Here is a 25,740-nt window from a genome sequence, read left to right as displayed (position 1 = left end):
ATCTGTTCTTGGCATGTAGAGCTGCAGAGTTGTACACGCCCACCCGCCTCCCCGGCTACCTGTATCCGTTCCAGTCCATCTTATTTAGATACAACACACATGGGTTTTTCACTGTTATTACTACGCTCCATAATTTCCCTGTTGGCGAAAAACAATCTGAGGATGGAGCCGAAGCCCATGCGCAGTACGGACCGAAGGAGGAGTCACCGAACTCGTGACTTCCAAAGACTGTCCAAAGAACAAAAACAAACTGCAAACATCCGGGCCCAACACCAGATGGCGATCTATGCTAAGTGTACAACTCTGCAGCTCTACATGCCAAGAACAGATGCATACTGGTAAGTAGCATATTCCTTATTCTGTCAGGCAGTACCGCATTGCAAGGTTGTGGATAAAGCAAAGCTTAGCCATAGAAATCCCAACATGTTTCTGGTGTCCTTCCGCCCTTGATCACGGGAATGGCATACTGGGAGAGGCAGCAAGCAAGTGACTTGTTAAAGGTGTACTTAGTCCCGCCTCATGGGCGTGTCAGCACATTGCCCTCTGGTATCGGTAGTCTTTGTTTAATAAATCCGTACGTGAATGCCGCTGCCAATTCTCCTCATGACAAAATGAAAACCCTACTGGGTTGCTCAATCGCCTCAAAGTTACTGCCATACTCTTCTTACCCTGACGCAACCACACGTTGTTTCCTGTGCGCCGTTCTAGTGTCGGCGCTGGACCCGCACTTCAGCAGGGCGGTTCTCCGCGACCTGGATGGGCCACTATATACTCAAATCGAAAACACCCACAATTGGAGAACCTCAAAGAGCGTGTTAAAATGATTTCTTCCGTCAGGCAGTACCACATTGCAAGGTTGTGGATAAAGCAAAGTTCAGCCATAGAAATCCCAACATGTTTTTGGCATCCTTCCACCCTTGATCACGGGAATGGCATACTGGGAGAGGCAGCGAGCCGGTGACGTATATATTTAGCACGCACAGCGTGCTGTTTCTGTTAAATTTGTATTTTTTCTTTCTTGCAACGTGGCACATCGGTAATGGTGCCAGCACTTCGTCTTTTTAAAATGCGGCTAATGTGGGTTAATTTAACAAAAGATATATATATTCGTTTTGCATCACAGGACGCTTTAAGAATAGCGTCCTCCGCCTTGCTTTTGTTAGGCTTTTTTTCATCCAAACACTAGAGTCCCGTTCTTTCCAGGGCAGCCGATGCTGCCGCACAACCCCCCTCCATGCCAATTGCACTATAATAGTGCTTGAGGCAGAGGATGGAACACGCATGCGTGTGGCTCCGAGCAAGCCCTAGCCCTTTGCGCTTCCATCTACATACATTTTTTTCAGTTTCTTTACATGCCCATTGCTTTACTATTAAGGAGTACGATGCTTCATACAGCAGAAGCCTGCCTCAAAGCACACTACGTTCTGTGACCTCCTGGTACAACAGAGACCCGCCTCATCGCACACTACGTGCTGTGACTGTAGCAGGGATCACAGGCTTCTAAGCTGTAAACAGAGCACTTTCCGAGCATATCAAGAGCCTTGCGGGCACGGCCTTCTTCATGCACAGCTCCAGTTAAGGTGGAACAGCTACTCAGCATCCTCAGACTCTTGAAAGATCAGACTGTTTTAGTGGATTTCTCGTGGCTTGTTTTATATTTGATTTTTTTCTTATTTTGCACTTAATACGCAGCAATTCGTTTTAATATCTTTGGTCATCTGGATCCATTTTTTTTAGTTTCTTTACATGCCCATTGTTTTACTATTAAGGAGTACAATGCTTGGTACAACAGAGGCCACCTCAAAACACACTTCCTGCTGTGACTGTAGCAGGGATCACAGCAGTGCTTAATTCCTGACAATTCGCAGGATCCACCGGTCAGAGACCGACTTTTCCCAATTCTCCACGAAAGTCAACAATCGACCCCACACAGGGAGCCGACCGGCAGAGCCCAAGGATTCCTGGTTTGTGGAGGGTCTCTGAGATTCCCTGTAGGCTTTTTACTCGTCCTACTTCCGGGAGCTGAAGGCGGTTCAGATGGCTTGTCTGGAGTTTGCATCGGCCCTTTGGGGGCATCATGTTCTGGTCCGGATGGACAATTAGGTTGTGATGGACATCAGTCAGGGCTGCAGGGTTAGGTCCTTGTGGCTGCTGACTCAGGAGATTCTGACCTGGGTGGAGGGTGCTGTGTTGTCTCTACGAGCGGTGTATTTCCCGGGGAGAGAAAATTGTGCAGCAGACCCCTCAGCAGGATTTTTCCCCCATGGTACCTGTCGGTGGAGGTGTTCCGTGTGTTGCAAACGAAGTTTGGGTGTCCGATAGTGGACTTGTTTGCGGCCAGGGTCAATGCTTGGCTGCCCCACTTCTACATGATTACTCCCTGTCCGGAGGCATGGCGAGTGGATACGATGTCTTTCAGGTGGCCGGACACACTGCTTTACGCATTTTCTCAGATCCCTTTAATTACCCGCTTTCTGTGCAAGATTCACATGGAGAAGACGTTTGTTCTGTTGATTTTACCAGGCTGCGCTCGCCGCCCTTGGAGTCCTCCTCTGAGGGAACTGGCCATTCAGGAGTGTTGTGCGATTACCATCTTCTGTTTCCACTGAGGGGTTCACGCCTTCCTGCCAAGGGTTCTGTATCAGCTCCATCTTCAGGCCTGGCTCTTGAGAGGGTGAGCCTCTTGTCTCGTGGCTGCTCCGCAGAAGTGTTTGACTTGCTTCAGGGTTCCTGATGCCCAACGACTCTTCAGTCTTATTACCGGCATTGGGGGTCCTTTTCTAGGTGATGTGTTTCTATTGGTCTGGACTCCGGTTCGGTGGATCCGATCAGGGTGTTGGATTTTCTGTTGGATGGTTTTGCGTTGGGCCCGACTCCTATGCTTCCGGCTCAGTGGGCGGCTTTGCGGGTGTCTCGTAGTCCTCATTTGAATAAGCTGGCTCCACTGGTGGCCACGTTGATACGTAGTTGTTTCCTTCAGCGTCCTAGGGTGGTTTGTCCTGCCCTAGCCTGATATCTCCCGTTGGTGTTACAGGCCCTTCAGGGGGCTCCTTTTGAGCCCTTGGGGTATGTGGATGTAAAATTCATGACCATGAATGTGGTGTTTATGGTGGCCATTTTGTCCGCTGGTCATATTGGAGAGTTGAGAATGTTTTTGCGGTCTCCTCCTTTCCTGAGTGTCTTGCTGGATCGTGTTTTCGCATGCCCCGATCCTGAGTTTTTGCCCAATGTCCCCTTGGTTGCCAATTGTTCCAGGGAGGTCATTCTGCCCACCTTCTCCCCGGTACTTGGTTCTGGCGTAGATGCTGGTCTCCCACTGCTGGATGTCAGACAAGTGGTATTGGTTTAATCTGGAGCAGACCACGTTTTTTTGCAAGTGTGATAATCTGTTTGTCACTTTTGGCCTGGTGAGATCGGGTCATAAGCCTTCTTTTTCCACACGGAGTAGGTGGATTAAACAGACAATCCTTCTGGTCTATGGTTCCAAGGGGTCGGAGGTGTCTGCCCAAACCTTCCCAAAAATTGCAAATACCTGCCTCCCCAGACATTCCTTTAGCTTTGGGGACCTGGAATAATCTTAACAGTCACATTTACATGCAAGAGAGATGATTAGTAGTTGTTTTGGCAGCGATGACAAGGGCGATGGGTGATGCAAGCTGTACGGATAGTCAGGATTTCGAAGAAGGGACAGAACCACCATCTGACAGTTGAGACCGGGCCTTGTGGGAGAGCAGGGCCCCCCGGCTGCGACCCCTCCCTCGACAGGGCAAGCTCCACCTAGGAGCAGAAGAAGGACCGAAGGCTCTCTTGGTGCCAAAGAACCTTCCCCTAGAAGGATGGATGGGAGCCAACAGCTTCCTATCCTCCGACGATTTCTTCACTATCTCCTCCAAGGGACTGCCAAACAGTTTATCCCCGGAAAAAGGAATCTTCATCAGAAGGGTCTTCTGTGCCGCTTCGACCTTCCAATGGTGCACATCCAGACCTGGTGCTGTGCCTGAATAGCAGTGCCCCCCCGAAGCAGCCACGTCCCCAAGGTATCAAAAGAAATGTCGTAAAACCGTCTCAAATGCTGCGCCACGACCGCCAGGGTAGGCATGATGTCAGCCCCCTACTCCATAAGCTCGGCGAGAGGCTCATAATCCTTCAAAAGAGACTAAACGGTGTAGGAGAGTTAAGCAGATGCCCTAATGGAAATGTTGGCTGCGGCATAAGACCTCTTAACTGCCGCCTCCACCCTTTTGTCCACCGGGTCTGAAGGAGAGGCATCCTCCGAAATGATGGACCCAGGAGAAGAGAACCCAGCCTTCAGAGTATCAACCTTCAGAGCAGCGGGAAAGTCCATAGCAATAGCATAGCATAGCATTTATAAAGCGAGCGCGGGAAAGACTGTCCACCCTTTTGCCACTCATTGTCAATCACCCTCCTAATGAATGGGTGCAAAGGCAGAGACTCCGGTTCACACCGCTGGTACTGCATGAAAAAATCATCTGCATCCTCCTCAACCTGTGCTGCAGGACATCCCCCAGTTCCTACACATATCTGCCCCGAACATCATCCTCCTCCCCATCAGCCTCTGCACTGGTGCTGCTTTTTTGGGGAAGGGGGTCCTTTGTGCTCCTTAAATGCTGCACCCACAGCACCCTAAATCATCTGCTGGATTTCCTGCAAGGAGGGCGCCTCCGTTGGAGTCTGCACACAAGGGCTGGCCTCCATGTAGGTTGTCTCACCTGGCTCCATCCTGCCACACGCTGAGAGGATAGAAAATTCCCCTAGCGACCGGACAAGAATAAGAAGCGCATCATGTCATAAAAACAAAACACCACCGACAAATCTTCCGGTTGCCAAGCAACCCCTCACCAACAGTAGCATGCTTGCTGACACCGGGGCGCCATGTCTGCATTCCCAGGACAAAACGCCAGTAAGACCGGAGCGTGTCAGCAGTAGAGCTGGGTTGTCACAAAACTGCCAACTGCTCTACTGCTGCCCAGTAAACAAAAGCAGCTGGGAAGGCGGGCACCGGCCCGCGGTACAGCTGGACCAGAAGCGTGCTCCCAGTAGTGACCCTGCGAAAGGGCGTCGGGCATAGGGACAGGGTCGTACTGGACCGGCAGCCGCAATGAACGGCCCCACCCCCTTAAGATTGAGCCCGCTGAAGCAGGGCCTCCACCACTACAAAGAGCCCGCTCCGGCGAGCCTCGCTTAAAAGCCCCACAAGAAAAGGTGAAGGCGCCAACCAGAGCCCGCTTCGCTGGACCTCCACCCTAGGCATCAGGGCCAGCTATGACACAACCTCACCCCCCTTACCTGCAAATCACTCTCGGAGAGTCTGCAGCACAGAACAAAAAAAAAACACGAAGTGGGGTGGGGCGTGCCTCCTCTTGTACTGGGTCAAGAGTCAAGGAGGTTTGCCATGTTGGTGAGGGATGGGAGGACTAGAGCGTAAAATTGCTTGGAGGGTTCTGTTGGGGAGCTGAAGCTCCCTGTGTAAATCATGTGTCGAGGAAGACTTACGAGGAGGTAATGTACTTAACGAAATATGTGCTGGATGTACGTCCAGATAGGTAGGTAATGTATATGGACACCCAAACAAGTGTTAGTTATGGATTATCTAAGTAGGTCTTACCTGCGTATTCTGAGGTTAGCAAATGAACATTACCATCAGGAGGACACCTATATAACCCATTTGAATTATTGTTGCGAATCCTGTTGTTAATATTATGCTCACTGAAGCAGTGTAAAACATGACAACCAGAACACAAGTGCGCACTTGTGAGAAGCTCATCAAAGTGAGACTAAGCGCCATTCCCAAAAAACTTCTAGAAATAGCCCGCGATAAAACCTACAAGAGAGTGTAACATCTTCCTCGATGCTTGATCGAACAGACAAACGGTTTGTTGAGTTTTTAATCGTCGGTTCACAGGCAGTTCTCAATCTAACGGGATTTCTGCCTTGTAGAATATTAGCTTTAGATACAACCAGGGCTTTAAATGGGATGAAAAAACGAGGGGGGCGGGAGGTCTCTCAAGGGGGCGTGGCCAATGTAATTAAGGGTGTGGCTTAAAACACGTAAGCTAAAAGTTTGTGCTTAGTATAGTGTGCCGCCCGACTGGTATTTTGCGGTTTCTGCCATTGCATCCAGATATATGATACAACAAGTAACATCATACCTACAACAAGTCAGGACTATTGCCTTTGTCAGTGGTTATTAGTTGCATAATATAAATAAGCAGCAACTGTGGCTTGTATATAATATTGAAAAAGCTTTCACATAAAGCCCTGGTGACACCACGACAATGTTGCTGCTTCTGAGTTCCGAAAAGAGAAGAGAAATCCAGAGAGAAAATGACTCTCTTTAAAGGATTTCCCTTCCCTTACAACGCTCGAAAAAAAACGGACCGCCTGTGCCAGGGCACAAAACAGAGCCCGATACAGACCCGTTTGGAAGCCTCCTTAAAAAACAAGCATTTGCAATGCAATAGGTCTCGCATTACTAAAAGTTTGAGCTATTGGCGTTGCTAACAATAATGGAACTATTATTAGCAACACCAATAGCTCAAACTTTCAGTAATACGAGACACATTACATTGCAAATGCTTCTGTGATTCCTGTGATTCTGGGCAAATCACTTAATCTCCACGTGTCTACCAAAAATGAATGTGTCCTTGTGTAATGTAACTATCCCTCATGTAAAGCAACCCAGTATCTTGGGGTGGATTTCGCGCTATAAAAAACTGCACAAAAAAAAAAATTTATATACAAACTCCCCGGAGCTACATTTGGACATGAAGTTGCAGAGATGCCAATGTTTCTTAGAAGTCCTCGTGAACATAAACACTGCAGAAGGTAAAAGATAGCATTCCTCAGAACACATACAAAGCAGCTCAGACATACCATTTTGTACATAATCACGGAGTTCACAAAAGTACCAACGAAGATGGAAAACATTTAAATTCATGCTGAAAAGAAATGCTCCTATTTAATTACTAAGTCACTTACTTGTAGCATGTAGCTGCCGCCCTTTACACATACAGCTCGACATGGCTGCTGCCATCTTACGATACTCCGGCCGGAATTGATTTTGGGGTACAGGACGGGGAGATTAAATGAAGTTGAAGCCCCCCGCCCTCCTTGAAAGGAGCTCCGCTGATCGCTTGGCAAAGGAAAAAAAATGCAGAGTCTGAGATGATGGTAAAAAAGGAGCCACCAGAGCAGTTATTTAATTAGATGTAGCTGCCGCCTTGCCTGGAAACATTTGCGGCTATTTAAACGTAGAGTCCAGGGTGAAAAGTGGTGTGGGGGCTGGCAGCTCAGGGGGTGGTATGGCGCACTATAAAGTGATATGCTGCGTTTCAGTATTTGAACGGGTTTTTTTTTCCTTCGTGCGTCATTCTCTCACTTGTAATTAAATTAATTGCAGTTTAAAGGGTAGCGTGTTACCAGCCATGTCTGCTTGCACAATTGATAGTGACTGTCAGTGAAGAACCCGGATCCTCTTAGTCCACTCGTTTTCTCTTAATCACAATTCTCTCCAGTTGCTTTTATGGGAGCTCAGTGGGCAAGATGGAGCATTAGTTGACAAACTCCTATAAAAGGGACATGTCCGCAAGGTCACTTGGGTAGCTAATCACGGAGCAAGTAAAGCTACATCCAATATGGCCGTCACACCTGTTTGGCTATTTAGTAGTATGTGGTCTAGTTTGTCAATTTACTCCTCCGCCTTCTCTTTAGAGCCGCAGGTGTGAGGCAGTGGTTTACGCATGCGCGAACGCTGGCAAAGCGGTAGCTGAGGCGATGAGTGGCAACAAACACTGAACATACCAGCGCGGTGGCGTAAGCGGTAGTAGCCGAGGTGGCGTCTGGCAGCTCAGGGGGTGGTATGGTGCACTATAAAGTGAGCATGCTGCGTTTCAGTATTTGCACGCGTTTTTTTTCCCTTCGTGCGTCATTCTCTCACTTGTAATTAAATCAATTGCAGTTTAAAGGATAGCGTGTTACCAGCCACGGCTTTGTTTTGCTTGCAATTGACATGGAAGCTTTCAGATAAATTGCAAGTTGTACATTTAAAGCGCGACGCGCCGCGCTTGGAGCGCGCGAGCGCATTTAAAAAAAAAATTACAGGAGGCTGGTGAGGACGAAAGTGAAACTGCATGCTGGCTTGCGAGGGAAGGGGGACAGGAGATGTGCACGCCGCGTGGCTGTAAGCGCGTACACCAACTCAAATCCGCCGAGACCATGCGCGTGCCCATCTCCTGTCCCACTTCCGAGGCAAGTCAGCAACAATAGATCTCGCTGGCGACAGCGCTTCGCGCTGCGTTCGCCAGGCGAGACCTAAAAACTACCGGTGCTCAGACCCGGTGAGATCCGGCCTACTTGAAGCCCTGAATACAACTATCTAAGAGGATCACTATCACATATCGTGCGAAATACACATTTTGCTTCCAGTGCTCACCTACGTGTTCAATTTTATCTATCATATTAATATTATGTTATATTTTATTTTTAAGACAATTTTAAATACATTTCTCTGTTGACGTGAAATGTATTTGCTGAAATTTGTAATATGCGAGTAATTTAAACATTTAACTTGATCTGTATATGTTCACACGTAAGTCGTTTTTGCTGGTTATTCTGTTGCTCTGTAAAATTGTATATTATGTCAAGTGAAATGATGGGTGGTCAGCAACCCTTGTTGAAAGCTGATGCTTACTTTTTGTGTTTTTTGGCAGGCAGCGGAAATCCACTTCCTTTCGAAGTCTTGTGGAGATGCACTGAAAAATGTTACCACAAGGAGGACCCTCAGACCACACATGCAAAACAGAGCTATTATTACCTACTTCAGGGGATTTTTGCTGGTTTGAAACCCCTAGCAATACAAAACGAAACCAGAATGTTAACATAGAGCAGTTCTGAAAACTGTGAGTTGGGCATGTAAGTACCATATTGAGACATTTTTATAAATTGATTAAATATTCTCGGTAGTGTAGACATGTTTTGTTGTGCGTGTATTCCAAAGTTTAATTATATGCAGACCTTGAGGTGTTTGGCGCGTAGTTTATTAGTTAGAATCAATGGCCGTAAGAACGACACAGTTAAGTGCTTGTATGTTTTTGTCTGTTTTATTTCTTTGCTTTCTGTGTAATGTATCTCCTAATATCAATAATGTATATGCTTCGGTGGTCACATCTGGAAGTGGGATTATCGATTATGTTCATAGGCAGGATAAAACGTTATATTTTTATTCTTTATATATCTGTGGTATGTAGGTAATGTTTTAACCCTGACATTTCCTTAAATAAAAGCTGTTGAAAATTGAATATGGTTCAAAACGAAAGAAAAAGGCTTAGAGCAAGGAACTATTTATCGAGGCGCGGAAGCGTGAGATGCAGTGGTGGTGGGAGGTTTGGAATGAGTCGCCACCATTCCCCCTCTCGTCATTGAGGGCTCATCATGATGAATTCATCAAACGGGTTTTTTCATTATTAACACATTCTTTGTGACCGCAAAGATGATCGTTGCTTTCTGTCGGAAAAGCTTTTTTTTGTTGCCATTGCTTGAGAGAACATCTCATAAGTGCTGCTTCATATGTGAGTTCAGTCGTATGTTAGGAATAGACATTTTAATCTGCTCTGAGCCTCTTCAGTTTCATATGATGGCGAGTGTACTCTCTTTTGAAGGCCTTTGGTTTGAAGGTTTTTGGAGTGAGTTTGACGCCCCAGTCTTTTGCCAAAAGCACCGTGCAGCCTTCAAACGTCAAACTATTACTACGTTTATGAGCTTGGATATAACCCTCGCGCTTTCTGTAGGTACGTGGGTGTTCTCAAATATGAGGCCACTGCTCAGTTGCTGAGTTTTTCTCTGTTGACCCATGAGAAATGCCCTGCGTCATGGCTGACCAATTGGTTGTTGGTGAAACAACCGCACAGCTTGGTTACGAATAAACACATAAAATGCAAACTTTTGTGTTTCACAGGGTAACGAATGGGGGCACACTTATTTTGCTGTTCTTTATAATTTCTAAATCCAGTTGCACGGTCACCTCTTCCTCAGGGTGATGATGCTAGGGCTAAATTACCAAAATGGTAAATCCTGGCTCAAGGTAAGACAAAGGAGCTAATTACAAGCACATTGCCGGCCTATCCGTGGTTCCTACCCACGTATCAGTGGGGCCTTGGAGGCTGTCAAGGGAAAGTGATTTGAGCCTGTTCACATTCCATCCTGGCAGATTCAGGGCCAGTGGCCTTTACCTACCCTCGTCCCTAGGGTGTGGGCTGTAATCCCTTTCAGTGCACTAATCTAACTCGTGGTAGACGGGGTCGGCCAGGTTCAAGGGTTCTCTTTCTCCCCAGCAGAATATATTACATTGTGAACATTAGCATTAATTGGTCCCAAGGCACACTGCCTAAGTAACACAATGAAAGGAGTTACATTAATGGCCCATTGGAACGGAGTATGCTTTGCATTAGATGCCACCAAGCCTTAACAGGGGAGAATACTTCATTATATATATTTACACAGATTACTTGTTCAGTGCACCCGGGCTATAGCCTGGGCTGTCTGTCTGTGTAGCCTTCTGTCTGTTGCTGTCTCCAGACTAACTTAGTGCAAATAGATGAGATTATGCAGGCCGGCCATAAGAAGAGTTGCACTCGGAGGAAGAAAATGCGTACCATTATAAACTTTGACTATACTTATTTAACAGTCTTCCACATCTCTCTTTCCACAAGATTAGTTTAAGGAGCTTTATGGAGAATAATGAGAAGTACATATATAAGTATATTGATGCAACAAGCCATATATTGCTTTACCAGACGCTAGGAGTCTGGGGAGAGAAGGGGCAGGGAAGAGGAAAAATCGGGGGGCTAAGAGGGCTGGAGGAAGAGGTGAAACATATTGTTAAGCACCATAAACATATGGGGAGCTTGTATAAAGTCCTACAGTTAGTCACCTATAGAAAATTTCTTGGACCAAACTAGGAATTATGAACAATTCTTATAATGGAAGGGTGAACCAAGCCAGAGTTATTTGGGGGGATCATTGGGCTGGGACTTTCAAGGTCGAATCTGAATAGGTGAGTGTTTAGTCTTTTAACAAAATTCAGGATGTTCCGTGATTTTGTCAGTTTATGAGGTAAAGAGGTGCAGGAGCTAGTGACAGAGCCCAAGAAGATTTATTTTAGAGCAAGAGAGGATTTGAATTACCGGGTTTCCAGGATGAGCGAATTCTTACTTGATTGTCTTGAGCCTCATGAGTTGGTCTGGGGGTCCTTTAGGTAGCTGGATGTTCCATGGTGTAGACAACACATTTTGAGCTTGACCTTTGCTTCCCAGCTGAGCAGTTTGCCAGGGGCAGTTTCTGTTCCCAGTCCGGCCCTGAGTAGGAGCCAGGGATGTTCTTTCAGAATTGGACAAACATTATACTCCGTGATGAGACGCATTGTTGAGTGAAAAAACACTTTCAACAGGGCCAATGTTGAAGCCATTAGGCCAGCTAGTGTGGCGTTTCCAGATTCTATTGTGAATATTACAAGTGTACACAGCAGTTCTGAGCTGGTTATAGGAGTATAGGTGTTGTATTTTCTTTAGCAGGTGTAGATGGAAGTTAGCAGAATGGCCTCATTCTTTTACGTGATGAGACATAGTAAGTCAGGAGTCAAGAGTGATTCCTAGGGATTTGCCGCCTGCAGTCTGTGTTAGGACAAATCTGAATTCAGCTAGTTTGAGGGAAGAATCAATTTTGTTTAATGGTTTGTGAGAGATGAGCAGTTTTTTGAGGTACAGTTCATTTTCTAGTGGTGCGTTCTTCCAATTGTTTATTGCCTTTAGACCATGCCATAAAGTGTGGATATAGCTGTGTGTAATCTGCGTACCAATGTTGTTTTAAGTCTGAGTTCGCTAGTAACAGGCCTTGTGATTCCACATTTAGGATGAAATTGATCAGTGATAGCGTGGATCCTAGAGGCACGCTGCATGCTGCCTTCCCTGGTTAACATGTCCATGGTCCCAGTTTTAATATTTGTTTTGTATTTTTGTCTCTGAAACCCTTTTTGTTCTAGGGTGTTTATTGGTAAATCATGGTCCATCGTGTCAAAGGCAGCCGACAAGTGTAGTAATACTAGAAGGCATACTTAATTATCCAGAATGTGATAAATATCCTCCATTGCTTTTAGTGTTGCTGTTTGGGTGCTATAGCCGTCTTTTGAGCCTGATTGGGAAGTAGATCGTAGAACACCGGAAATAACATAATTGTTTAATTGGATGCGTATGCATTTCTTGATGGTTTCTCCGAGCCAGGGGAGGTTGGTGATAAGTCGAAAATGCTCAATTACTCCAGGATTAGCATTATGTTTTCTTTTTAGAATGGGAGACATCTGGCCCACTTTTAGCTTGTCAGGCGAAGGACCCATGTGACAATGAGGCATTTATTTAGGAAAGCCAGTTTGGAGAGAAATGTTGAAAGTTTTCTTTGATTATTTTTGCAGAGACAATGTATCTGAAATAGGGAGTGGGTTTCATTTGGCTGATTAGTATTTTGAGGTCATTTAGCTTACTTTCGTGAAAAGTGACCCGATTCTTTGACATTGTGTGGGGACCAGATAATGTGCTAGTTCAATTTTAAAGTCAGTTTTTATCTTAAGTATTTTGTTGTAGAAAAATGACAAGAATTTGTAGCATTTTTCCATTGATAGGGTGGATGATTGAATAATGGGTGATCGGATATTTTCTTTAATGTCATTGACTAGAGCTCTGGGTGGGATTCTGAGACTGGATTATTTGTTGCTTGATGAACAATTGTTTGCCTTTCTGATCTCTTGTCTGTAAAGATTTCGTGTTTTCTTTCCTTTCTGTCATTGTCTTACAAAGGTACTGATTTCCATTTTAATTTTGTGAAGCTCGTTGGTGACCCATTATTAGTTGGGGGCAGGGTTGGGAATTGTAATTTTTGGGGGGCTACTTGCAATTTCTCAAATCTTTGCTGACTTTGGAGTATTGTGTCTACATGGTCTCCATTTTAGAGATCAGGTTTAGAACTATAGAGTTATTTTAAGGTATGATTCTGTAAATTGGGTCTAAGCACAGCTTCATTTCAGAAGACGTATTCCGGTTGTGGTTGGTTCATTCTTGCCTGGGATGTGGTATAAAAACAGGAAGTAGTCCAAGCAGTCTACTTCTGATGGCAGGAGACACTTGATTCCATTTAATGAGTTGAAGATTGGGTCTAATGTTTTTCTTTTGATGATGTGGGTAGAAAAGGAGATAAGTTGCTTTAAATGATGAAGTTGTAGGATGTTGTTATCTTTACTGAGCATTTTTGAATTCACGGTGCCCCAGTCTATGTTAAAGGCTCCCATGTAGATGTTCTTGGGGAACAGCATCTGATTGATCGAGATCTATTCTGCAATATGCTCAGGAAGGTTTTGTGTGGATTTAGGGGGTCTAGATTATATGGCTGTAAATTAGGTAGGACATTGTTCATATTTTCAATGTACAAGTATGCAGTAGAGTTCAGTCAGGAACAGCCAAATTGTTCCTTAAAGATAATTGCTACCTCGCCTCTGGTTTTCCCTTGCCAGTCTTATAATTTAGTAGCCAGGTAGGACTAGTGAGTTCAGAATGTGTGTGAATTCGTTGAGCCAAGTTTCATTAATGCAAATCTGCTTCTTGTTGTTTCATAAGGTTGACTATTTGAGAATGGAGCACATTTGTGGACCTGAAAGTGTGTAAGGTGTATGTTATGTGAGAACTGTGGGCAATTTCTTGGTGGATTGTTGTGGTACCTACATCAGCTGGCACAAGTGATTTGTCTATGACTTTAGAATCCCGACGCCTCCAGGTTCTACAATGATCGGTTGGGTGGAGCTGAGCCAGAGCTGGTTACAGTTGACCAGGGCTGTGGCTGAGGTGTTAACAACAAATTTCCTTTTCAGCTTTACTTGAGTTGATCTTCCTTTTGTGGGCTGCGGGCCATTTGATAGTTGTCTTAGCAAGGTTGATTTTCACTGGATTGCCTATCTTAGGAGGGAGGTCTTGGGTTGAAGGATGGGTATCTGTTGGGGGCTTAGCTTGTAGGCACATAGTGGCAGGATACCGGGATGCAGGCAGAGAGTTGTGCAAATGATTCAGTTAGTCACTGTAGGAAGCTACACTTCCACATAATATTCACGTATTATGGTGATGTACAATTGATTAGTGTAGAAATACCAGCCAAAGTCCAAAAGAAATCCAGACATACAAATCAAAGAATCCAGATAGACTTGCCAGGGTAGTTGATATCCAACAGGTGCCACTGGTACTATTGTCTAGAAGTATTTGTTTCTCAGTACCTAGCTTATGCTCTCCTGTATTGGCAGTTTTTCACACCCTCATTCTCTTGTTTACAAGGCCATTTTTTCTTGTCCATAAGTCATCCTGGGAGCTCAAGACCCTAACTCTTAATGTGGCTATGCATTACTATCCCTTTTGAAGAACAGGAGGATGGCTTCTGTCTGGTCACTTGGTTCGTGGCTTGCCCTAATACCTCTTGTGTTTACTGGCACCTCGAATCCTTTAGTTCTTTGGCTCAATTTTTTGTTGGGAATCCTGAGCCCCCTGCCTTCATTACTTAGGTCACAAGGATGTTTCACTACAAAGTGTTCCAACATTTTTTGTCATCTGGTTTCAGTTATTCAGAAAGTGGATTTGCAGTGAATGTGAACATGGCTCCAGGATATAATCTACCAGCTACAAAAGTCTCCCTATAGTTAATGAGTACATGATTGAGGTCCACAGACAGCAATCTTCTTCAGTAGTGTGGTGGGTGGCGGTTACCCATTTGTGGGCCCGTAAGCTCTGTACATCTCTAAGGATTTTAGGTTCTTCTCTCCATCTTTTTGAGGCAAGGGACCTTAAGAGATATTCTGCTATTTTTCTAGGGGGTTTTCTGGCTTCCCTTTTAGTTTGGAGAGCGTATGAGATTTCACTTTCTCCTGTCTGTGCTTTGGGGTCATGGCCCTGTTTCCCCCCTGCTTTCAGACCTTGTGAGTGGAGCTCACTCTCAACAGCTAAGGGATTGCATCTTTACATCTTGGCCTTAATTTGGCCTTTTTTTGTTTCCATCCCAGCAGCCCTCTTTGGATCTATTTCAGACATGTCAGATAACTAAATTGCCATATGAATCTGATTGCAGGTGCAGCGTTGCTGTAAGTTGATGGCCTGCTTTCATTGGCAGAAGATGGCACTGCATGTCTCGATGCTGCTTTAGACACAGTCATCTATGGGAATCCGTGTCTGAGTCGTCCTTTACCAGCTTTCTTTCTTTGTGCAACAACACTTGAAATTAGTCATAATTAAGTACTGCAAAAACCTCACCCCCCACTCCAGTCCCGATTCAAAACCACTTGCTCCAGGGGTCACTCCTCTGTTATTTCCAGCTTGACCTTCACATGAAACCCATGAAAATCCAATATATTGACAGAGAGGCACAGGCACATACAAAATATCCAATCTGTATCCCATACATCTGCATTAAATGTGTAAATGAAACCAGGGCTCCCACTTTCGCTTTTCAACAGCTATGCTTGAAGATCTGGTCCTTTAAGAAACACTGTCAACCCAATTCACTAAATACTCTGACACAAACACTGGAATGGACTCCTCGAGAGGGACCGAATGGGAAGCTCTCAATGTAGTGGTTTGAAGGTACTGTATTCAAGGAGTAGTTGAGGCCTGCAAGACTCTGGAGCGATACTTGGCCTGAGCTGAACGAGTTTACATCAACACTGAGGTCCTAATTACGATGTCATCGGCGTTGCCTCTGACCGACACGGTTTCGTGGAAGGAACCCAATGACCATAGGTTGGTGGTTCCCACTGCGCAATTAGGAGGCTACCGCATATTGTGCGGTCGCAAACTTTCATTATTTAATGGGAGTTTGTGTGGCGGGCTGAAACTGGGCTGAAACTGCCTGCAGCACAAACTCGTGTTGAAAAATTAAACTTTTAAAACTTCCCTGTACCGTGTGGCAGGCACTGTGAAGGGATGTTTAGGGGGGCATCATAGGTGGCCCCTAGGGTGAAATGCAGAGGGCATTGGGGCAAGGGGGCACTGCTAGGGGCAGCCAAAGTCAGTTTCCGACAACCAATTCCATGTCGGAAAGGCTGACATGGATTGGCTGTCGGAAACCGACATCATAATCCCGACGGCGGAAACGCTGTCCTTGAGGGATTATGAGGACTTTCTGACTGCCCGACGGGCTTCTTGAGCCAGTTGGAACCATGTCTGATTTCCTTGCCGGTTTAAACTCCGACCGCTGTCATCATAATACGGCGGTCAGACTTTAAATCTACCATGTCGGGCTGAAAGCCTCCAACCAGGGGTTGAAGGCTTTCCGACCGATACTCTAATCAGGCCTTGAATGTCGGGTGGCCTCCGACTCAACAATGAGGACCAACGTGTGAGAACTGCACAAAGAGGAGGTGCTCCTGACTGGAATCTTGTGATGCATCGACTGGGTGATATACATCGCCTGCTCACATTTCGAGGCGGACAAGATGGGCCATTTCTTCGCAAGGCTCTGAAAGGCAGAAACGAAGCACTTGAGGGCCAAGGGACCCAGGTTTATACATAGTAAGCAATTGCATGTTTATTACGATTTTACACCCACCTTTTTAAAATAGATACCCTCAAGATCCCAGACAGCGAAGATACATTTCTTGATTTTCTGGAGCTCCCCAGGATCCCTGATTACCTTGGGAAAGAATTGGGCTCTCACTTTAGTCCAGGAGCTTAAAGCCGCCATATTAGTTCTCCCCACGGGGAAAACCCCTGGCACTGTCAGATGCCCCGTCAAATTTTAAAAGGCATTCAGTGCCTATACTAGCCATTAAACTGGATCAGCTCTACGAAGAAATCCTGATGGAAGGTGTAATGCCCGGGACACTACGAGAGGCCTCTTTGGCACAAATCCTGAATTCTGGGAAAGAAGCAGCTGACTCTTCCTTATATAGCCCCATAGCATTCCTTAACACAGACTATAACATCCTTAGTAAAATACTAGCTGCTCTGTTGTGCAGAGCATTCCCTCTTTTAATCCACCCACGCCAGAGTGACTTTGTCCCTGGCAAAACCATTCTACAACTTGCGCAGACTCTACAGAATTCAAGAAGCAGCTCCACCATTATATCCCGTTGCTGCTTCCCTGGTTTTAGACCTCGAAAAAGCACTTGACATGCTATGTTGAGCCTGCCTATTCAAATTCCTACAAGCTTTGATTTGGGGCACGCAGCATACGATTTGTGAGGCTGCTCTACCGGACCTGACAGCCCGTTTTCAGCTCAGGCTACTTAGCTCCCTTCCCATTTCAGTGTAGAGGGTCACCAGGCAGGGATGTCTCCTCTCACCTGCCTATCAGTGTCTGCAGTGGAGCCTTTGAAGTTGCTGCAGTTGCTTGAGGGCTAGGCATGGGGCATTCTGCGGTGGCACTCATGCTGAGTCACTACATCCTGATAACATCTTCTTTTACTTAAAGAATTTGAACCAATGACTAAAACCCTATCACTATTACCCTGAAAGCTATGGGAGGGCTTCTGGACTATTAATGAATAGGGGCAAATCTTCTCTGTATCCACTGTCCCCAAATGTACCCTCGCCTACTGTAACACTTGGAGAGGTCCCCGTTAGACGAGAGCTCAGATATTTAGGCATCAGCATCTACTATTCAGGCCAAGACTTGCTGGAGGGTGGCCTGTCCAAAGTGGTGCATTCCCTTAGGAGCAGTTGTCGTTCTGGTGGATGCTTCTACTGTCTATTATGGGGTGGATTGCTATCTCTTAAATGGTGAAATTACCTAGGCTCCTACATTTCATGAACCTACTGTTCTACTTAGAACCAGATATATATCTGAATGACCATGTATGGTCCAATAAGTGTCGCAGACTGTCCTTGGCCGAACTCCGCCCACGAGCGGAATGAGGCAGCCTTGGAGCTGGTCCCAGGATGTTTGTTTCTAGTCCAGGGAAGACCTGGAATGGCAGTTTGGGCTGGACTGTTACCATAAGGAACAGGGTCAAGACTGATTTGCATATAGCTGGTGTCATGTCCTCTAGGATAGTCCAATCATGTACATACCGCATAACGGTCCTACACAGGTGACCATTTACCTAGTCGCTTACTTCTGTCTCTCTGACATCAGGCTCTTGGTACCCTATCTTAATCCCTGTACCTGACTTCAATCAATCAATAGTTCTTTATTCAGATGTTAAAAACACCATAAAAGAGCATATATACACGATACATAATTTTTAAAAAACAATTAAATCAACATCATAAGCACATTTGATGAGGGGAAAAAGAACATGTCACATAATAGATACATAGCTTCTTGGCAATCACAGTTTAAACCTGTCCTTTAGTTAATCTTAATCTCAATGCGACTTTAATGAAGTTCAATATACAGCACAAGGTCAATGGATCAGCTGCCCTTTGTAAAAACATTAGCGCTGATTTGGCTTGAGTCAGGTTGGCCTTTTTCAAAATATTAATTAAAAAACTTCGCCTTGGAATGAAGTAATAAGAACAAAAAAAATACAAAATGAAGGGTGTCCTGCGGAGACAGGTTGTCGCAGCCGCAGGCACCCTTCTGCTCAATCGAAACAGTGTAGCCTTGTGGATCAGCTAATAAATATGATAAAAGATTGAGCCTAAAACGAGATATTAAAAATCTGTCCTGTGCATTGTACATTAAGCAAAGATAGGGTTCCATTCCCACAGTAGTCTTGATAAGGCTATGTGTGTTCACTGACCCCTTAGTCCCTTCTTCCAACGCTCTACTAGCGTTTCTTTGGGCCAGGAACAAGCTTTTTAACAAGGGTTTATCCTGCGCTCTAATTACTAGTGGGTTAGTGAAGAGTTCTAAATGACCCAAACTCTCCAAGGTGGCCTTAACATACTTAAACCAAGGTATATTCATCCATCTTTCTCTTCCTAGACAGTCACTCAATATTAGCCTACTTATCTTAGCTTCTGGGTTTGACCAAATATTGAGCCACGCCGAAATGGGTCTATACTTGACCATGTCTTCAATATATGGACTCCCTAGCTCTCTGTGGGCAATGATAGCTGGGGTACTCTGAGGGATTTTTAGTATAGACCGAAAGATTTTATTTTCCTCCCGCTGTAGTTGTTTTGTATCTGCGAAACCCCAGACTTCTGCTCCATACAGAACTTTAGAACAACAGATGGAGCTATACAGATGCATTACTTGTTCTGGGGACCATCTTCCTAGCCTTCGCCCATAACTAGTCACTGCACCATTTGAAGATATTAGTTTTCCGCATCTCTCTTCTATCAGAGATGTGAATTTTAACCTTTCATCGAACAATATCCCTAGATAGGAGAAGATCTGCACATTTTCCAATGAGTGAGTCCCAATTCTGTGTGTAAACTTGGACTGGGATTTCTTGCCTGCCATCATTACAAATGATTTACCAAGGTTTACAGAGAGGTCTAAAGTTCCCATAAACCTCACGAAACCGTCGATTAGAATCTGTAGACTTTTCGGGGTACGAGCTAGCAAAACTGCATCATCTGCATTGAGCAGGACTGGGATTTGACGCGTGCCAATTCTCGGGCAGTCAGTGTTTAAGGCAATCAGTGTCTGCTCGAAGTTGTTAATATAAAGAGAAAATAAGAAGGGCGCAAGAATGCACCCCTGTCTCACCCCGCTAGAGCACACAAAAGCTTCAGTGAGGCCCCCTTCAGTGTTATAGCGTACCCTAGCTGTTGTGTCTCTATGTAAATCCCTAAGAATTGTAATCAGTCCCTGCTCAATCCCAAGTTGGCTCATCATTAACCACAGTTCGTCCCTATTTACATGATCAAGTATACTTGGCGACTAGCATGTACAGGTTCAAACACTGATCACTGGTTGACCTTCCCGATCTAAATCCATATTGAATGTCCGAGATGATGTTGTTATCCTCGGTCCATTCAATTAGTCTATTAAGGATTACCCTTCCCAGGATCTTAGCAGAGACGTCAATCAGTGAGATGGGCTGGTAACACTGGGGGTTATCCCTGTAACCCTTCTTAAAGATGGTAACGATAGTGGCGGTCGACCAGGTTCGCGGCAGACCGAACCTAATTGCTGCATTTATTACCCTAGTCATTAATGGGGCCCATAACTCCACGTTACTAATGAACAGGTCGGGTGGCACCCCATCGGAACCTGGTGCCTTATTTTTTGATAGGCCCTCAATTCCCATGGATACTTCAGCTAGGGTAAACTCAACCCACTGTTCCTGCGGGTTAACAGCTTCTTCGGGGGCGACAGTCATCTTCCCATGGTTACACAGGCTCTTAAAGTGTGAGACCCACTGCTCCGGGAGGATATTTACACCAACCTCCGGGGTGCGGCTATCATGAAAGCAGGGTTTATTGATTATGCTCCAGAATTTTGAAAGATCCCTACTTTCTGCTGCCTCCCTTAGATCGGCCCACACTTCCCCCTGAAGAACTAATTTCCTTCTTTTAACCTCGGCCTTATATTTTACTCTGCACTGAGTAACCCTGTCTATATTCCTGGGCTTCTGTTTTAGGCTGCTTTTTAGCTCTCTAAGGGCCCGTGAACAATCACTATTGAACCATCTTGGTTGGTTTGGGATTCTTTTTGCGGTTCGCGTTGTTAAAAGCCCATCAACCAGACTGGTAATCCTCCCAAAAGCGCTTAATAATTGTGGTCCCTCAGTTGCCATGTCAAGACATTCTTCAATGGGCTGTTTCCCTTTCTCAATTAGGGCTCTGTCGAATGCTGAGCACTCAATCTTGGCCCACTTGAGCCGCCTTCCTTGGTCTGTCGCCCTCACTATACCCCCACCCACTATACATGTCCTGGGTGAAACCTGGTACTGCAATTTCATTATTAAAGGATTGTGATCACTAAATGGGTTCCACTCAATTCCAACCTCTAAGATCCAGCGCTTGAGGGACCTGGAGACTAAAAAATAATCAATGATTGACGAACACCCTCTCCCTTTATATGTCGGGGGGAGGGTGCCGTCACTTTCCATGGCCATCATGTCCATTGTGTGTTCCATGTTGTGACTAATCAAGAGCTTACTCAGGACTCTACCTTCCAGTGTATGGGCAAAATGGGGACCTTTTTTAGAGGGGCAGCATGACCGGTCAGAGCTTATTGGAAGCAAAAAAGGGCATAAATGAGTTTTTAGATCGCCCATAATTATGTGAAATGGATGCATTGCTCCATTTGCATATAGATAATCCTTACTCAATATCGAGTCTAATGCTCCCAAAATGCCATTTTCCTCATTACCCTCACCCCGATTATATATATTGTATAGTATCAGGCCAAGTCCCTTCCCCTCGAACCTTACGGCCTGTACGTTGCGGGATGGACTTAATATATTTGACCATTTACCTTGCACCCTCAAATCCACATATATAGATAAACCCCCCATAGCTCTGCCAGAGCTGGATTTTAGGGCTGGAATAAAAAAGCATTTAAAACCCTCTATATGAAAAGTGCTATTTTCGGTAACCCAGGTTTCCTGCAGGGCTATTACCTCGAATTTTGTAATATATTCTCTCCACTCCTGATTATGAAACTTGCTTGCCAATCCAGCCGTATTCCAGGAGATAATATTTAAACCACCCTCTATCATCCTTGCCTGACCCGATCTTTGAACAGTGTCTTGTACCCCACCTAAGCCTCCCTCCCCTCTTGTTCCCTCGTGCCCCTGGGGTATTCCACCATCCTCTATCTCACTTTCCACTCTGTCGGGGCGTGATGTATCTCCACTGGTGGTATTTAGCTGATCAGCGGGCTCGACCTCTCTTGTTTCCAGTGATGGTACTAATTGGTCTGTGTTGTTCAGTTGCCACGTAACTAAGGGGGAGCCAGCCTGTGCTGTGTCCAGCGGTTCATCTGCCTCATCCCTCAGAATGTTAAATTCCCCTTCATTACTTTGATGTAACAATGTGACAGAAGAATGGGTTAGTCAGTCATTATCCTCTAGGGACATGAGGGGGGTAAACCTATTATCCCACATAGCCAAGCCTACTTCCTGCAACCCCATCCTTACTCCCTGACATCCCTGAATTACATGAGGATTTATACGAGTTATGTCCCTTTGTCCACCCTCATGATGTCTTTCCATATTTGGGGCAAATTGACGAGGATAAAAATAGTCCAGGGGTAGAGCTTTTATAATCCTGCTATGTTTTGCTATGTCCTCTCTTAGGATATATTTAACCACACTGCTATCCCTAAAGTTGATAATGATGCAGTTTCCACTGATATCTTTATGCCTGTTACCGAGCCAGTTCACCCTTCTGACTAAAAGGATCTCTCCATCTTTCCCCTGTGGCAAAGGTTTGTTACAACTCAGCCAGTGTATGACCTTATTTTTCAGTTCCTGATGGGACTCCTTCTGATCGCCCTTAAGTTCTGGGACCCCTGTGAGAATCACTACTAATGGGCATGCCTCTGGCGGTAGATTTATCGTTGGGAGGGAAACTAAAGGTGCTAACCTGGGCGCACTTGTTAATTGACAGGACGCTTGATTCGTTTGAACTGTGTTTAGGGGACTTGAATAGTCCCTTGGTGTAATATTTGGGTCCTTCCCTTGCACTCCCTTTTGCTGGGACTTCCCCTTTTGGCTTGTGGACTTAATCTGCTGCATTATGTGAACCTCTCGTGCTGAGGTCTGTATGGCTTGGGCTTGTCTCTCCTCTAAGTTGCTAGGTTGTCCCTCTTCCGCTGAGGCACAATTGGAACCACTGGCACTAGGGGTAAAAGTGGTATCCGATACTAGCTTACATGCCCTATCCCTACTTTTTACTTCGTTGATTATCTTGTCCAATCTACTCACAAGTGGTTTAATCTGGCTGGCTATGAAGGTTTCCAGTTGTAATTGCAGGTCAGCCATAATTTGCGACAACCAGAGTGGTGGGATTGTGTATTGTTTAGGCTCAACCTCCCTCCCTGTCCCAATTTTAGTTTTTGTTATAAATGGGGCATTGCCAATTTCGGGTCTCTTTGATCTAACTTTCGTTGGGCCGGCTTTACGTTTCATGCATGCCACTGTTGGTATACCCATAATTTGGTTCCCCGTATCCCTTTCCGGTGTCTGCTGGGCACATGGAAGATCCAGAGCACTAGACTCTGGGGTTTGGTGGGGGGAGATTCCACTCTCTCGCAAACTATCACCTGTGTTTGGGACGATATCTCTAATATTGGTGTCAGGGATAGGCGTCTCTCAGTGCGTTCAATTTCGCTAGAGACCGCTCCTATGGCTTTTTGCAACATACGGTCAATTGCCGTGGGTTGGACCTGTAGGGGCAATATGCCGTCTTCCATAGAGGACGGCTTTATCTGAGTAGGTAACCTTAGTTTTGATTTGGTTGAGCGTGTTCTAACTGTGCCTGCCATGCTACCTCTGTCTTACCCTTTAAATCACCAGGCAGTGTATGACAACTTGTGCTCCCACCAATCACTCAACGAACCCCTCCAGGATTTCCCGTGACACCCGTATGAGTCTTCTACACCCCAGATTCACCAGCTCCTTTATTCAATGTCTTTTATACCTTTCAGGTTGCTCCAGCCACGCTCGCAAGTCTATGTTGATTGGGATCTCAATAACTTAATGTATAAAAGGGGGTCAGTCCTGGATACTTGCTACTGGTTCTGTTCTACTTGACAAGTGCTTTCAGGTGAATGCTTACTCACAGTGAGATAGGCGGGCTTCTCAATCCTTTGTTCCCAGTCACAGTGTCACTGTTAGAGGGGCGGCCCAGCCCTGCCTCTTCCTGTCAATGACGGGCAAGGACGGGACCGCCCTTGGCCCGGGCTTCGCCCGGGCGAGCCCGCGCGCGTACCGCGCTGCGGGAGGCGCTCCTCGAATTTATTGGTCCTGGCGCGTAATGCTGACGCTCTCCAAGGGCCTCGCTATGCCCTCTGGGTAATGTAGGCAGGCACTGGAAAGGCCGTTTCCCTCACGGCGCTCGCGCTGTCAGATGGCCACAGGATGCAAGAGCCCACAACAGGAGCCCACAACAAGAAGAAAGGTCGCCGGCCGTTCCCCTCACGGCGTTTCCGACCTTCAAGCTCAGGTAGGTGTTCGGATGTGTCGCGTCCCGCGCTGCGGGAGGCGCTCCTCGAATTTATTGGTCCTGGCGCGTAATGCTGACGCTCTCCAAGGGCCTCGCTATGCCCTCTGGGTAATGTAGGCAGGCACTGGAAAGGCCGTTTACCTCACGGCGCTCGCGCTGTCAGTTGGCCACAGGATGCAAGAGCCCACAACAGGAGCCCACAACAAGAAGAAAGGTCGCTGGCCGTTCCCCTCACGGCGTTTCCGACCTTCAAGCTCAGGTAGGTGTTCGGATATGTCGCGTCCCGCGCTGCGGGAGGCGCTCCTCGAATTTATTGGTCCTGGCGCGTAATGCTGACGCTCTCCAAGGGTCTCGCTATGCCCTCTGGGTAATGTAGGCAGGCACTGGAAAGGCCGTTTCCCTCACGGCGCTCGCGCTGTCAGATGGCCACAGGATGCAAGAGCCCACAACAGGAGCCCACAACAAGAAGAAAGGTCGCCGGCCGTTCCCCTCATGGCGTTTCCGACCTTCAAGCTCAGGTAGGTGTTCGGATGTGTCGTGTCATTATGCATGTGTGCCTACAAAGTGATGCCAGAGCAATTTTATAAAATTTACCAATTAAAGATGGATCAATAAATAAGACAAAGGATGAAATAAAAGTGGTGTTTTTTATGGCGTTGGAGGTGGCAGCAATTTGCTGACTAGTATCTCCCCCGTCCCTGTCCATAAGAAGGGTGACTTAAATAAACATGTCCACAGGCACGGCAGATTTATTCTGTATAAGGGTCACCACTTTTTTCATCCATGGCCAACAGCCAGCTGTACATGATCATGTTTGTTTAGAAAAAGATAAGCAGAGGATTAGCAAATGTTTTTAAAATATATTGATTCAAGAAGAAACCCTGGAGTGACCTTTTTAGTATAAAAGACCCTCACTCCCCTTTACAGACCGAGAGGAGAATTCCTTCCAGGCTGGACCGAGACTCTGCAGGCTGATCCTTCGACAGGCAGAGACCTGACATCCCTTGCGGGGTGCCATACTCTATGCATAGACGGGGTCCTTCATTCAGGACCATCAGGTGAGGGCTTAGCACTTCCCCTGGGGATTCTTGGCTCCATTAGGACATATCCTAGCATTTACATACACATGCTTCACCTACATATCTTGGCTAGGTACACTTTGGTAGGCTACGCATCGTAGGAATACGCCAATGCTATTGTTTTATATTATCTGTATTCTTCTTATTAGCACTATGGTAGAAATGTATCTACTTTTTACGATATTGGTGCTAGCGATCACATTTGTCTGTACTGCCTTTTGATTGTCGAAGCTAATATGTTTCACACTAGACTGACACTTGACCAATAAATCATTATTGAAACTGTTCCAATCATCATTCTATGTGTACTCTGAGAAAAGCAAGCACGAGTGACAGAGCGAAAGATACCGTATTGTTTTCCATCATACCTAAGGAATCAGGGTTGTCATGTCCGGTGGTTGCCAGAAATTACACACACCACTGTAGAACATATGGGTGGTAGTGGCACCATAGAGCTAGCTGGTCTAATGGCTGACTCATCCTGTGGGAGTGTCCAGAGTCTGTCTGCAAACCAAGCACTCAGTTTAGGTCATCCAAAACGCGCAGGTCCAGGGGGG

At 45.9% G+C, this 25,740-nt stretch overlaps 1 long non-coding RNA gene across 1 annotated transcript in view; it reads left to right on the top strand.

The window, feature by feature from the left end:
• LOC146855685 (uncharacterized) overlaps positions 1-25,740 on the top strand; it is a 407,510-nt gene that overhangs the window by 96,179 nt on the left and 285,591 nt on the right. The window contains exon 2 of the long non-coding RNA XR_014981368.1: positions 8,730-8,931. This is a non-coding gene — a long non-coding RNA (uncharacterized LOC146855685). The remainder of the gene's footprint in view (positions 1-8,729; positions 8,932-25,740) is intronic.

The sequence above is a fragment of the Triturus cristatus genome, chromosome 4_1, assembly GCF_964204655.1.
Source record: "Triturus cristatus chromosome 4_1, aTriCri1.1, whole genome shotgun sequence".
Lineage (NCBI taxonomy): Eukaryota > Metazoa > Chordata > Amphibia > Caudata > Salamandridae > Triturus > Triturus cristatus.
This window is presented reverse-complemented; position numbering and strand designations above follow the sequence as displayed.